The 12,531-nt window shown below is 41.5% G+C and overlaps 1 long non-coding RNA gene across 1 annotated transcript; it reads right to left on the reverse strand.

Annotated features, from left to right (window-relative positions):
- Window positions 1-289: 289 nt before the first annotated feature.
- On the reverse strand, window positions 290-11,994 carry LOC120514947. The gene is made up of 4 exons (XR_005630551.1): window positions 11,839-11,994; window positions 11,538-11,596; window positions 698-730; window positions 290-591 (listed from the first exon to the last, which is right to left on the reverse strand). It is a non-coding gene; the product is annotated as an uncharacterized LOC120514947 (long non-coding RNA).
- Between the last annotated feature and the right edge of the window lie 537 nt (window positions 11,995-12,531).

Below are 12,531 nucleotides of genomic sequence, written 5' to 3' on the forward strand. Positions count from 1 at the left end.
AGTCGGAGTTCGATTCAGTGACAAGACACAAAATGGTTTTGCTTTGCACGTTTGCTTTGGTCACTCGCCAGATGTTCGATGCCATTTTATAGAGGTTGTTTGCTCTTCACTACTCATTCACATGAAGGAAATCAAAGTCAAATCACAGAAGCTAACTTTCCTTCTAGCACAGAGAGTGAAACTTAAACATATCAGCGAGTTCTGTCACCGTTTACAGCTGATTACCATCGTCTACCCTCGAATTTCGACAAAAGTCAACATCCGCCCAGAAAGAGTTAAGAAGCTCAACTGTAGTCATGTACGATTAATGTTTTTACTTGAGAAATGAGAGAATGTCAAAGGAACAAAACCAGAAGGAGAATAAGAGCAAGAAAAGGAGCAGAAGGTATGCAGAACTGGCCACCAGGTAAGTCCTATAATGGAGCCTCCTGTCGGTCAGACAGCTTAGCCAGGCCGGTGTCTTCGTGTCAATGCAGTGCTGGGAGCCCAAAGAGGCAGACGTGAAGACTCGACATCCGCCGCTCACGTCCTTCCTGTGTTTGTTTGAAGGACGCACACTTCATATATGGCCCTGTCCTTGTGAGACAGCATCTGCAATAAAATGAAAATAAAAATTAAGAAATTAAGCCACCGCCGCCTCCTTTCCTTTTATGCAAAGTTGAATTTTGTGTTTGATTTCTTCTAAAATTACATTTACCTGATAGTCACCTTCTAGTTCCGTAGCAGTCTCCTGAAATAAAGACGACACCAAATGATTTTAATTAAGCAGTAGATGCTTATCGGCTCTTTTGATCTGCAGTGTCAAGCAGAAACTTTTTCTCATTTCCTTTGCTTTGTCTGCTCCCCTGCTCAGCTTATGAATTCACACCAACAGTTTGTATGTTTAGAGGAAACGCTGAAATTCAGAGGGGAGATCTGTGTAAACCTTGAGTGATAAAGAGGGTCAGATGACATCAGGGCACCAGTCACACATGGGTGACATGGGGGGGTGGGGTGTCACCTTCTGGGCTTGTCTAAGGTAAGTGATGCTGGGATGGTCCAGGTTGGCTCCGTGGTCCTGGGAAGTTTGAACCTGGGATCGTCGATAATGTCATATACCGAGGTAAGCCGGGAAAATGGTGACATACAGTTAGTAAGAGGTAGGTGGGAGTGCCTTGGTGCTGTCATTTACAATAAACAGTGTCCAAAAATTGCTGTGCATTAATGAATAAATCAATGAATAAATAAATCTTATATATACTGCTCAAAAAAAGAAGACCCCTTTTGAATGATAGTATAGCATCAAGTCAATGAAACTTGTGGGCTACTGATCTGTTCAGTGAAGTAGCAGAGGGGCTTGTTCATCAGTTTCAGCTGCTTTAGTGCACTAGAGGGCAACAATAAGACAGACGGCCCCCAAAACAGGAATGAATGGGTTAACAGCTGGAGGGAGGCCACTGACATTTTTCCCTCCTCATCTGTTTTGTCACTCATTTTCAATTTAGCTATGGTCAGCTGTCACTACTGGTAGCATGAGGCCGTGCTTGGACCCTACAGAGGTGGCACAGGTAGTCCAAGTTCTCCAGGATGGCACATCAATATTCAATATATGCCATTGCCAGAAGGTTTGCTGCGTCTTTCAGCACAGTCTCAAGGGCATGGGGGAGATACCAGGAGACAGGTAGTTACTCTAGTACAGCTGGACAGGTCCCCTCGTAGAAGGTCCTTAGCCCATCAGCAGGACCCACCGATATCTGCTCCTATCTGAATGAAGGAATTGATACCATTGACTGCCCCCACTCACTCGCCTAACCTCAATCCAATAGAACACCTCTGGGTGGACATGAGAAAGAGGGTCCTTTCATCGGATTAGCTGGCCCAGCTGTTTTAGCCGTGGAATGGCCAATTGGGGAAGGCAGCTTGCTGGATGAGGTTTCCAGGGTTCTAAACAAATCCAAATCATATTATGTGATATCATCTACTGTTAAATTTTGCTACGTACTTCTAAAGTTTTTATTTTTATACTGTATCAAGGATTTGTTCTGTTCTGTGTATTGTACTGTATTGCATTGACCCCTTCTTTGACATTCACTGAATGCCCAACCTACCTGGAAAGATGTCTCTCTTTGAACTGCCTTTCTCGAGGTTTCGTCCATTTTTCCCTACTGGGGTTTTTGGGAGTTTTTCTTGTCTGCTTGTCTTCTTGCGGGCTGTCAGGAGGCAGGGCCTATTAAAGCCCATTGTGGCACTTCCTGTGTGATTTTGGGCTATACAAAAATAAATTGTATTGTATTGTATTGTATTGTTCCTTTGGGCAAGGAGGAACAGGCTGGGCACTGCCAGTGCCTGCAAAATGACCTCCGGCAGGCAGGCCACTGGTGTGAATGTCTCTGAGCAAACAATCAGAAACAGACTTCATGAGGGTGGCATGAGGGTCTGACGTCCTCTACGGGGCTCGATTGGCATTTGCCATAGAATACCAGAATTGGCAGGTCCACCACTGTGGGTACCCTGTGCTTTCAAAGATGAGAGCAGGTTCACCCTGAACACATTTGATAGACGTGAAAGGGTCTGGAGAAGCCGTGGAGAACATTATGCTGCCTGTGATATCATTCAGCATAACCAGTTTGGTGGTATGTCAGTGATGGTCTGAGGAGGCATATCCATGGAGGGACAGAGGCACAGACCTCGACAGGCTAGACAACGGCACCTTGACTGCCATTAGGTATTGGGATGAAATCCTTGGATCCATTGTCAGACCCTATGCTGGTGCAGCGGCTCCTGGTTCTGCCTGGTGCGTGGCAATGTCCAGCCTCATGTGGTAAGAATATGAAGGAATTGAACCATTGACTGCACCCGCCACTCGCCACTGCCCTCAATCCAATAGAACACCTCTGGGTGGACATTATGTTTGGGTCCATCCAACAGCTCAGCCTGTCCAGGAGTTCAGTCATGCCCTGGTCCAAATCTGGGAGGAGATACCCTCAGGACACCATCTGTCGTCTCATTAGGACATTGTTAGGCATGCATACAAACACGGACTGGGGGCATACAAACTACTAAGTACGATTTCAGTCAAACGGACACGCCTGCCTGCCTGATCATTTTGTTCCCTTTGTTTTTCGGGGTGTTTTTGAATTCAGCCCTCTTTCTGTTGGTTGATCATTTCATTTCCATCCTTTCGTTCCTCACACATCACCATATCAGTCCATAGCAGTAGAGAGAGCCAGCAGGAGTTTTTTTCCCATTGAGATCTGAGGTGTTTTCAAAGTGGTCCTTTCATTTTTGAGCAGTTTATTACGCAGACTGTAACAATCTTGCCGTCTTGTATTTATGTTTTCATCCAGTTGACGGTCTGGAGCGTTTAGTGGAGCTGCCATCTGTCGGCTGATTAGGAAGTTGACATGTAACGTTCTCTCTCTCTCTCTATATATATATATTTATATACTCAGCAAAAAAAGAAACGTCCCTTTTTCAGGACTGTGTATTTTAACAATAATGTTTTAAAATCCAAATAACTTTACAGATCTTCATTGTAAAGGGTTTAAACAATGTTTTCCATGCACGTTCAATTAACCATAATCAATTAATTAACATGCACCTGTGGAATGGTCGTTAAGACCTTAACAGCTTACAGAAAGTAGCCATTTAAGGTCACAGTTCTAAAAACGCAGGACACTAAAGAGACTTGTCTACCGACTGTGAAAGATGCCCAGGGTCCCTGCTCATCTGCGTGAACATGCATTAGGCATGCTGCAGGGAGGCATGAGGACTGCTGATGTGGCTAGGACAATAAATTGTCATGTCCGCACTGTGAGACGCCTAAGACAGCGCTACAGGGAGACAGGAAGGACAGCTGATCATCCTCGCAGTGGAAGAGCCCGGATCTCAATCCCATTGAGCACGCCTGGGACCTGTTGGATCGCAGGGTGAGGGCTAGGGCCATTCCCCCCAGAAATGTCCAGGAACTTGCAGGTGCCTTGGTGGAAGAGTGGGGTAACATCTCACAGCAAGAACTGACAAATCTGGTCCAGTCCATGAGGAGGAGATGCACTGCAGTACTTCAAGCAGCTGGTGGCCACACCAGATATACTGACTGGTACTTTTGATTTTGAGCCTCCCTTCATTCAGGGACACATTGTGAAACATTTTTAGTTTATGTCTTATGGTGTTGACTCTTTTAGTGTTCATACAAATATTTACACATTAAGTTTACTGAAAGTAAAAACAGTTGAAAGAAGTCAGAGAATGTTTCTTTTTTGCTGAGTATATATATATATATATATATATATATATATATATATATATATATATATATATATATATATATACACATACACAGGTGCCGATTATAAAATTAGAATATAATGACAAAGTTGATTTATTTCAGTAATTCCATTCAAAAAGTGAAACTTGTATATTAGATTCATTCATTACACACAGACTGATGTATTTCAAATGTTTATTTCTTTTAATTTTGATGATTATAACTGACAACTAATGAAAGTCCCAAATTCAGTATCTCTAAAATTAGAATATTGTGAAAAGGTTCAATATTGAAGACACCTGGTGCCACACTCTAATCAACTAATTAACTCAAAACACCTGCAAAAGCCTTTAAATGGTCTCTCAGTCTAGTTCTGTAGGCTACACAATCATGGGGAAGACTGCTGACTTGACAGTTGTCCAAAAGACGACCATTGACACCTTGCACAAGGAGGGCAAGACACAAAAGGTCATTGCTAAAGAGGCTGGCTGTTCACAGAGCTCTGTGTCCAAGCACATTAATAGAGAGGCGAAGGGAAGGACAAGATGTGGTAGAAAAAGTGTACAAGCAATAGGGATACCCTGGAGAGGATTGTGAAACAAAACTGTGGGGGAGATTCACAAAGAGTGGACTGCAGCTGGAGTCAGTGCTTCAAGAACCACCAGGCACAGACGTATGCAAGACATGGGTTTCAGCTGTCACATTCCTTGTGTCAAGCCACTCTTGAACAAGAGACAGCATCAGAAGCGTCTCGCCTGGGCTAAAGACAAAGGACTGGACTGCTGAGTGGTCCAAAGTTATGTTCTCTGATGAAAGTAAATTTTGCATTTCCTTTGGAAATCAAGGTCCCAGAGTCTGGAGGAAGAGAGGAGAGGCACAGAATCCACGTTGCTTGAGGTCCAGTGTAAAGTTTCCACAGTCAGTGATGGTTTGGGGTGCCATGTCATCTGCTGGTGTTGGTCCATTGTGTTTTCTGAGGTCCAAGGTCAACGCAGCCATCTACCAGGAAGTTTTAGAGCACTTCATGCTTCCTGCTGCTGAAGAACTTTATGGAGATGCAGATTTCATTTTCCAACAGGACCTGGCACCTGCACAAAGTGCCAAAGCTACCAGTACCTGGTTTAAGGACCATGGTATCCCTGTTCTTGATTGGCCAGCAAACTCGCCTGACCTTAACCCCATAGAAAATCTATGGAGTATTGTGAGATACGCCAGACCCAACAATTCAGAAGAGCTGAAGGCCACTATCAGAGCAACATGGGCTCTCATAACACCTGAGCAGTGCCACAGACTGATCGACTCCATGCCACGCCGCATTGCTGCAGTAATCCAGGCCAAAGGAGCCCCAACTAAATATTGAGTGCTGTACATGCTCATACTTTTCATGTTCATACCTTTCAGTTGGCCAACATTTCTAAAAATCCTTTTTGCATTGGTCTTAATTGATATTCTAATTTTCCGAGATACTGAATTTGGGACTTTCATTAGTTGTCAGTTATAATCATCAAAATTAAAAGAAATAAACATTTGAAATACATCAGTCTGTGTGTAATGAATGAATCTAATATACAAGTTTCACTTTTGAATGGAATTACTGAAATAAATCAACTTTGTCATGATATTCTAATTTTATAACCGCACCTGTATATATATATATATATATCTATACTAATAAAAGGCAAAGCCCTCACTCACTCACTCACTCACTGACTCATTGACTCATCACTAATTCTCCAACTTCCCGCAGGTAGAAGGCTGAAATTTGGCAGGTTCATTCCTTACAGCTTCCTTACAAAAGTTGGGCAGGTTTTATATCGAAATTCTACGCGTAATGGTCATAACTGGAAGCTGTTTTTCTCCATTTACTGTAATGGAGATGAGCGAAGCCGTGGGCGGAGTTTCGTGTGACATCATCACGCCTCCCACGTAATCACGTGAACTGACTGTCAACGCAGTGCATAGAAAACCAGGAAGACCTCCAAAAGCGCTTTAGAAAACATTCATTATATAATTGAGAAGGCAGCGAAACAATAAGAAGCGGCGAGTGACATATACTACCATATTCATGAGTGCTGCTACTCGAAACAAAGCACGATGTAAACCTACACTTTAAATTAAGTTCATAGACAGGCTGCCGCTGGCGTTTGTAATTTAGTGCCTGCCCATATAAGGCCGTCCGTCAGCGGCAATCCAATAGAAACACTGCCGCTAAATATTCACGGGTGAAGGACTGTGCTTATGGAGAGGAAGATGAGATGGTCAGGGTGGTGTTTGGCGCAAACTCAGCGAAACTGCGAGAGAAATGTTTAAGTGCCGGACTTGTAACATTAAATACAGCCATGGACATAACACGACATGGCACCAGCACAGCTGGGAAACTTCGATGCAAGAACACCAAGCGGCTCACGTGAACTGACGCGGTGCACAGACAAAAAGCAACAGTTCCAAAGAGCTGAACAAAAACTGAATTACACAATTGAGAGGCAGCAAAAAATATGAAGCGTCTGATACATACAAGCATATTCATAAGTGCAGCTACTGCGGAAACAAAGCACACGGTGGAAAAAGTCAATGTCCCGCTAAAGGAAGACAGTGTAAAAAAACCTGTGCATGCAGTGTGTCAGGTCTCAGATAAAGAAGAAGACGAGCTGTTTATTGATGCAGTAAGAAACGAATCGATGAATGAAACCTGTTATCTTTACAACGATTGACAAACACGGAATGTAACTTGAACACAACACATCCTACAAATACGAACCTGATTGAAAGAAATAATGATAATCAAATCCTTGATGACAGCAACACTCACAAAACAATTACTGTATATTGACAATCATGTTACGTTATTTTTAAAATGTTCCCTTTTCTTTTCATAACTTCTTTAACACACTACGCTCGCTGTAATATATATATATATACCCGATCTACATACTCTCAAATAGACAAGCCACACGCCGTGGCGAATTGTAGAGGCTTCGCCTCTAGCCGACATCCGAGGTTCAGTTCCCGAGAGGGATGCACTGAGTATGTACGTAGCTTCCGTTCATTTTACCATCGCATCTCCTTGGTTTGGGATGTATGAAAAATATGCGTTAACGCAGAATCATGTTACGCTATTTTTAAAATGTTTCTTTTCTTAGCACAAGCACAGCTGAGAAGCTTCGATGCATGTACTCCATAACAAAAAATAACGCATTTAATCACACTTTCAATTCCAAGCAAAGGGGAACTTTTGTCAATGCATGATTTCCTGGTACATCCATTACACTGATGCACACATCACAGCTACAAAAATGTTAGAGTCGAATAAAGCGCGTGCCCTACGACTGATCGGAGGAAAATTTCATTTCAAAAGACTACCCGAGCGAAGCCTTGATCAAAGCATGGTTTTGTGCACACTGAAAACACTGAAAAGCAAGCAAAATTAGATGCATTACAGAAAGCGGACTTTGTGGCTCTTACTGGGGATCATTGGACTTCAGTGACCGTTAGTAATTCTAAATACATCTAATTACAAAATGTTCAATGATCACACTGTTTTAGCCTAATGTACAAAATAATTTTGGCTAAGGTTACTCAGAGTTTAAAGATTAAGTTGGTCAAATTACCTTTTATGTTTCTGACTTATTTTTTTAAGAAGAAAACTGCACTTTATGTTGAAATTTTGGTTATTATTATTTAAAGACAATACCATTCTGAAAATCTACTTAAGTACTTAAAGTACTTAAACTACCACTTTATTTTTAAGTCTGCCCAATTTTAACCAGGGATGATATTTTTGTTTCTGTTTTGAATTCAAATGCAGTTTAAAGGCTTTTTTTTTCAGAAATTAAAACAGCTTCAGTTTACAATATTCATGTCCATGTCTATTATTTGATTCTGTCGCCCACTAAAACCCTTTTAAATTAAAAAAACACATTTGCGATTTGGGGCAAATTTACGTCAGTGATTACATGCGATTAATCAAGATTAATTCTTACACAGCCTCTAATTAATTGGATTAATTTTTTAATCGAGTCCCACTCCTAATATATATATGTAGATTTGTATATATATATGTGTATATACAGTATATATGTAGATATGTATATGTGTATATATGTATATATATGTGTGTATGTGTGTATATATGTGTATATATGTATATATATTTATATGTATATGTATATATATGTATATATATATATATATGATGTGTATATATATATATGTTTATATATGTGTGTGTGTGAGTGTATATATATATATGCCAGCAACACTCATGACAATGACAAAACAATTACATTGTCAATCATGTTACGTTATTATTAAAATGTTTCCTTTTCTTTTTACTTCTCTGTTGCCAAACGCGGATATTTTGCGATGTATATATATATATCTATATATATATATATATATATATATATATATATATATAGAGAGAGAGAGAGAGAGAGAGAGAGAGAGAGAGAGAGAGGACAACAACACTCATATCAATGACAAAACAATTACATTAACAATCATCTTACGTTATTTTTAAAATGTTTCCTTTTCTTTTCATAATTTCTTTAACACACTACTTCTCGCTCATGCGCTGGTATTCTACTAGTATATATATATATATATATATATATATATATATATATTAGCAGTTGGAGATCCACAAAGGGAGAAAATGAATCACGTATCATAAAGTAGTTTTTATTCCTGAGCTTTCAACCTACCAGGGGTCTTCATCAGAGGATAATGCTTAGACTTACAAGAATCAAAGGCAATATATAGCAATACCTTACAGGGGAGGGGTGGCTAGGTCTGTGTGGGGGAGGGGTTGAGGTTGTTGGGAGTAAAGTCTTGTTTATTAAGAATAAGTTCTTCTTAAGTTTGCGTATGCTGGATTTATGTCCAAGTGTCTGTTGATGGCGTTCTCATTTGATAACCAGGATTCAGCCAGCTCTCTGGCACTTTTATTATTGGCTTTAAATTTTACTTGTACATCGTCCCAATTAAATGTATGTCCTGTTGATTTAGTATGCTTATAGATCAATGACAGTCGTCCTTTCTTCTGACGGCGCTATGTGTTCCTGTATAAGTGTTGCGATTCTTTTGAAGTTTGTCCTATGTATACCGCTGAGCATGAACTGCATGGAATGCTGTATACTGCGTTTAGTGTTTCTGCTGTCGATTTCTTGTTTTTGGCCTTGACCTTCTCTTCCATATATATATATATATATATATATATATATATATATATATATATATATATATATATATATATATATATATTTTTATATATAATATCTAACATCTGTCTGTATGTCTATCCACTTTTCACGAGAGAACTACTTCATGGATTTAGATTTTGCGACCTCTCATCGCAGCCAAGTATCATTTTTCGCTTGCGGTACCAGTTTATTTGCGTGTATCTCCGAGAGACACAGCGGTCGAGGGAGGGTGGCGGGCCTTCCTCACTAATGAGCCAGCCTCGGGCTGCCTTACATCTGCTTATCTAGTGAGTGAGAGAACTACATAACAGATTTAGATTTTTTATTTCTCCATAATTTGCTTGAACATTCCGGTTGCCTTTGCGACTTCTCTCATTGTGGTAAGAGTCATAGTTTGCATGCAGGAGTCATTTACTTCAGTTAATCCGAGACAGAGGCTGCAGGCCGGGGAGGGGAGAGTGACGTCAGGAGTGGGGAGCCAGGCGGGAGTCGCTCTACCTCTGGCACGTGTTGGAGAGTTCCTCGCCTCCAGTTAGCTAGCGATACCTGTTTGTTTATTGATTTTTAAAGTTTGTCCTGTTTCACTAGCCGCGGGGATGGCTAATAATCCATAATATCCAGGATAAAACCAACAATTCTAAAATCCAGATCCATACAGTCATGCCAATCCAGTTAAAACCATATCAGCAGCAAGTTCTCCCTCAGCCAGCCCAGCACGTCCTTCACCATATGTCTTCCCAGCTCATTACCAGAGGGTCTTCCAAGTGGTAGAGATACGACTACTAGGACCACCTCTCCTGACTCCCATCTCGGCTGCCTCAACTGGCAGACCTCCATCATCCCGTACGCCAGCAAGGTGCTATCTGGGTGCATGAGAGGGTCATTCGCTGCCCCTGCTCCTACAAATTTCAACAGGGTCACCCCACGGGATGCTTGTCACTTCGCTCTCGGTGGCTGTGCTCCGTCTCCTGTCTCGCACGCTGCTGTTGCCATTGCTGTCTGGTTTACTCCTTGACCGTTTGCTCTCCGGCTATCTAGAGTCTCAAAAAAGTGTTCCTCCCTCGATTTCGCCATGCAGGCTCCTCTTCATGGCACTGATCATCAATGTCATAAATGAAGCACTTGACCAATCCGCCCACATTTGAACATGGATGCGCAATCAGCCCAGCACTCCAATCAACCTCGGAGTGGCATGCGCACGTCCTTCAATTACATCATGGTGCAGAGGATGGGATTGATTCAGGTAGACGTGTGGCAAAAGTAACAACAGTTGACTCAATGAGTAACAAAACTGCAAAGTCTCCTTCTAGTGGAGGACTGCCTGTGATGGCCAACAAAACGTTCATTGATTAGTAATTTAAAATAGTCGAGTAGCGTGAGTGCATGAGGCCAAGAGAGTCAGGAGCACATCAGACTGGTGACGGCTAATAGTGGCCCTAAAGTGACAGGCACTGACTTGTAGCAGCTCTGCCTCAGGGGAACTACATTTCCCAGCATGCAGTGGGGGCACATGATTGCCATTTCTGTTATATTCGGCTATTAAAGTTACTATTATTAAGGTATTATTTTTTAATTTGCTTATCACATGTTTTATAATTCCAACATAATGCATACTATTGCATTCATTTAATATAATGATTTTTATTGGTATTATAAAGTTATTTATTCATTTAATGTCTTCGAGTTTAGCAGCTAAGCACTTCATACCTTATTATCCTGTGTGTAAATTTTGAATGTGACAAAGAAAATTGGATTTGATTTGCTAGTGTGAATCTGAGCGCCTAAGGACCACTACAGACTGAAGAAAGTGAATTGTGAAGAGTGGACCACGGCTCACCGTCTGAGCATTTGGGCGTAAAGTTCACCTAAAAGGGTCTAGATGTGGCATTCATCATAAAATGTCTTTATAATTGCTGTGGCTTTATAATGAAATGTGGGGAGCAGACAAAGGAGGGATGGCAGGGAATGAACCAACATTATTAGCTGCAAAGACTCTGATGCTCGGACCCTCAACAGACACGTAAAGCCATACAACAAGTAGCTCTGCAGAAAAGGTGCTCTATAAACTGGGCCTGTCATAGTAACGGTACCTTTGGATCAGAGCCACAGCTCCTGACATTCTTCTTAATGTTTTCTGTTGGTGGTGTGGCTGAAAACAAAGAAAAGAAAATGAGGTGAGTGACATCAGTGTCACCAAGTGAAGTGGAATGACGACTGAATGAGTAACTTTATGTGACGCTCCATCAGCACATTCAGAATTAAACATTTAGCATACGACACAACACTCTGTACTTATCAAGTAAGAAAACATCACAGAGAGAGGGCCCTGCTGAAAGTGATGGGACCACCAAAGCAGCGTGGTCATCCAGCAATGAAGTCCACCGCCCATACCTTTACAAGTCAGTCTATACGCTCCATACACGGCAAAGGGGGTCATCACAGCCAACAGGACAGCCAAGATGGCAGAAGACACTAAAAGAGCTTTACATCCATCACAGCGGTGCTGCAGCTCATCTGAAGACTCTGATGGTGAAGGGAAGAATGGGTGAGCTGGAAAGAGAAACCACAAACAAAAGTGGCAGTCAAAAGGGGACGACCGAGGACATGAGGACAGCTTGAGAGTGAGTCACCATCTACGGCATGGCAGGGCACCTCAGTTTAATGAAAAAAACATCAAAAGAAATGAGGAAGGAACAAAGGGAACAAAGCATCAAATGAGGATTAGAAAGATATGAAAGGCACTGCATCACAGATGAATAGAATTGTAAGGCGCTATATAGTGGATAGATACATCAGCTCCCACTGGTCTGCGCTGTCCCACAGCTGTTTTCCCTTTGTTTCCAGTTATTTTGATGTCTGTCTCCACTGTCACACTTCGTCCCCATGTCTCTCATTCCTTCCCCATTTCCTGAGGACACCGACATCTCTATTGACGCCATTTAACTCGACCCTCTTTTTTTAGTCTAACTTTAAGTTGTTATTTTCTATTGTCCTCTTGTATTCGTACACTCATGTCTCATGTAAGGCACAATATGGAATTAAAAGATGTATTTCTTCATTTTAAACAGATTACCTCTCTGAACA

Source organism: Polypterus senegalus, chromosome 1, assembly GCF_016835505.1.
Source record: "Polypterus senegalus isolate Bchr_013 chromosome 1, ASM1683550v1, whole genome shotgun sequence".
NCBI classification, from domain to species: domain Eukaryota; kingdom Metazoa; phylum Chordata; class Cladistia; order Polypteriformes; family Polypteridae; genus Polypterus; species Polypterus senegalus.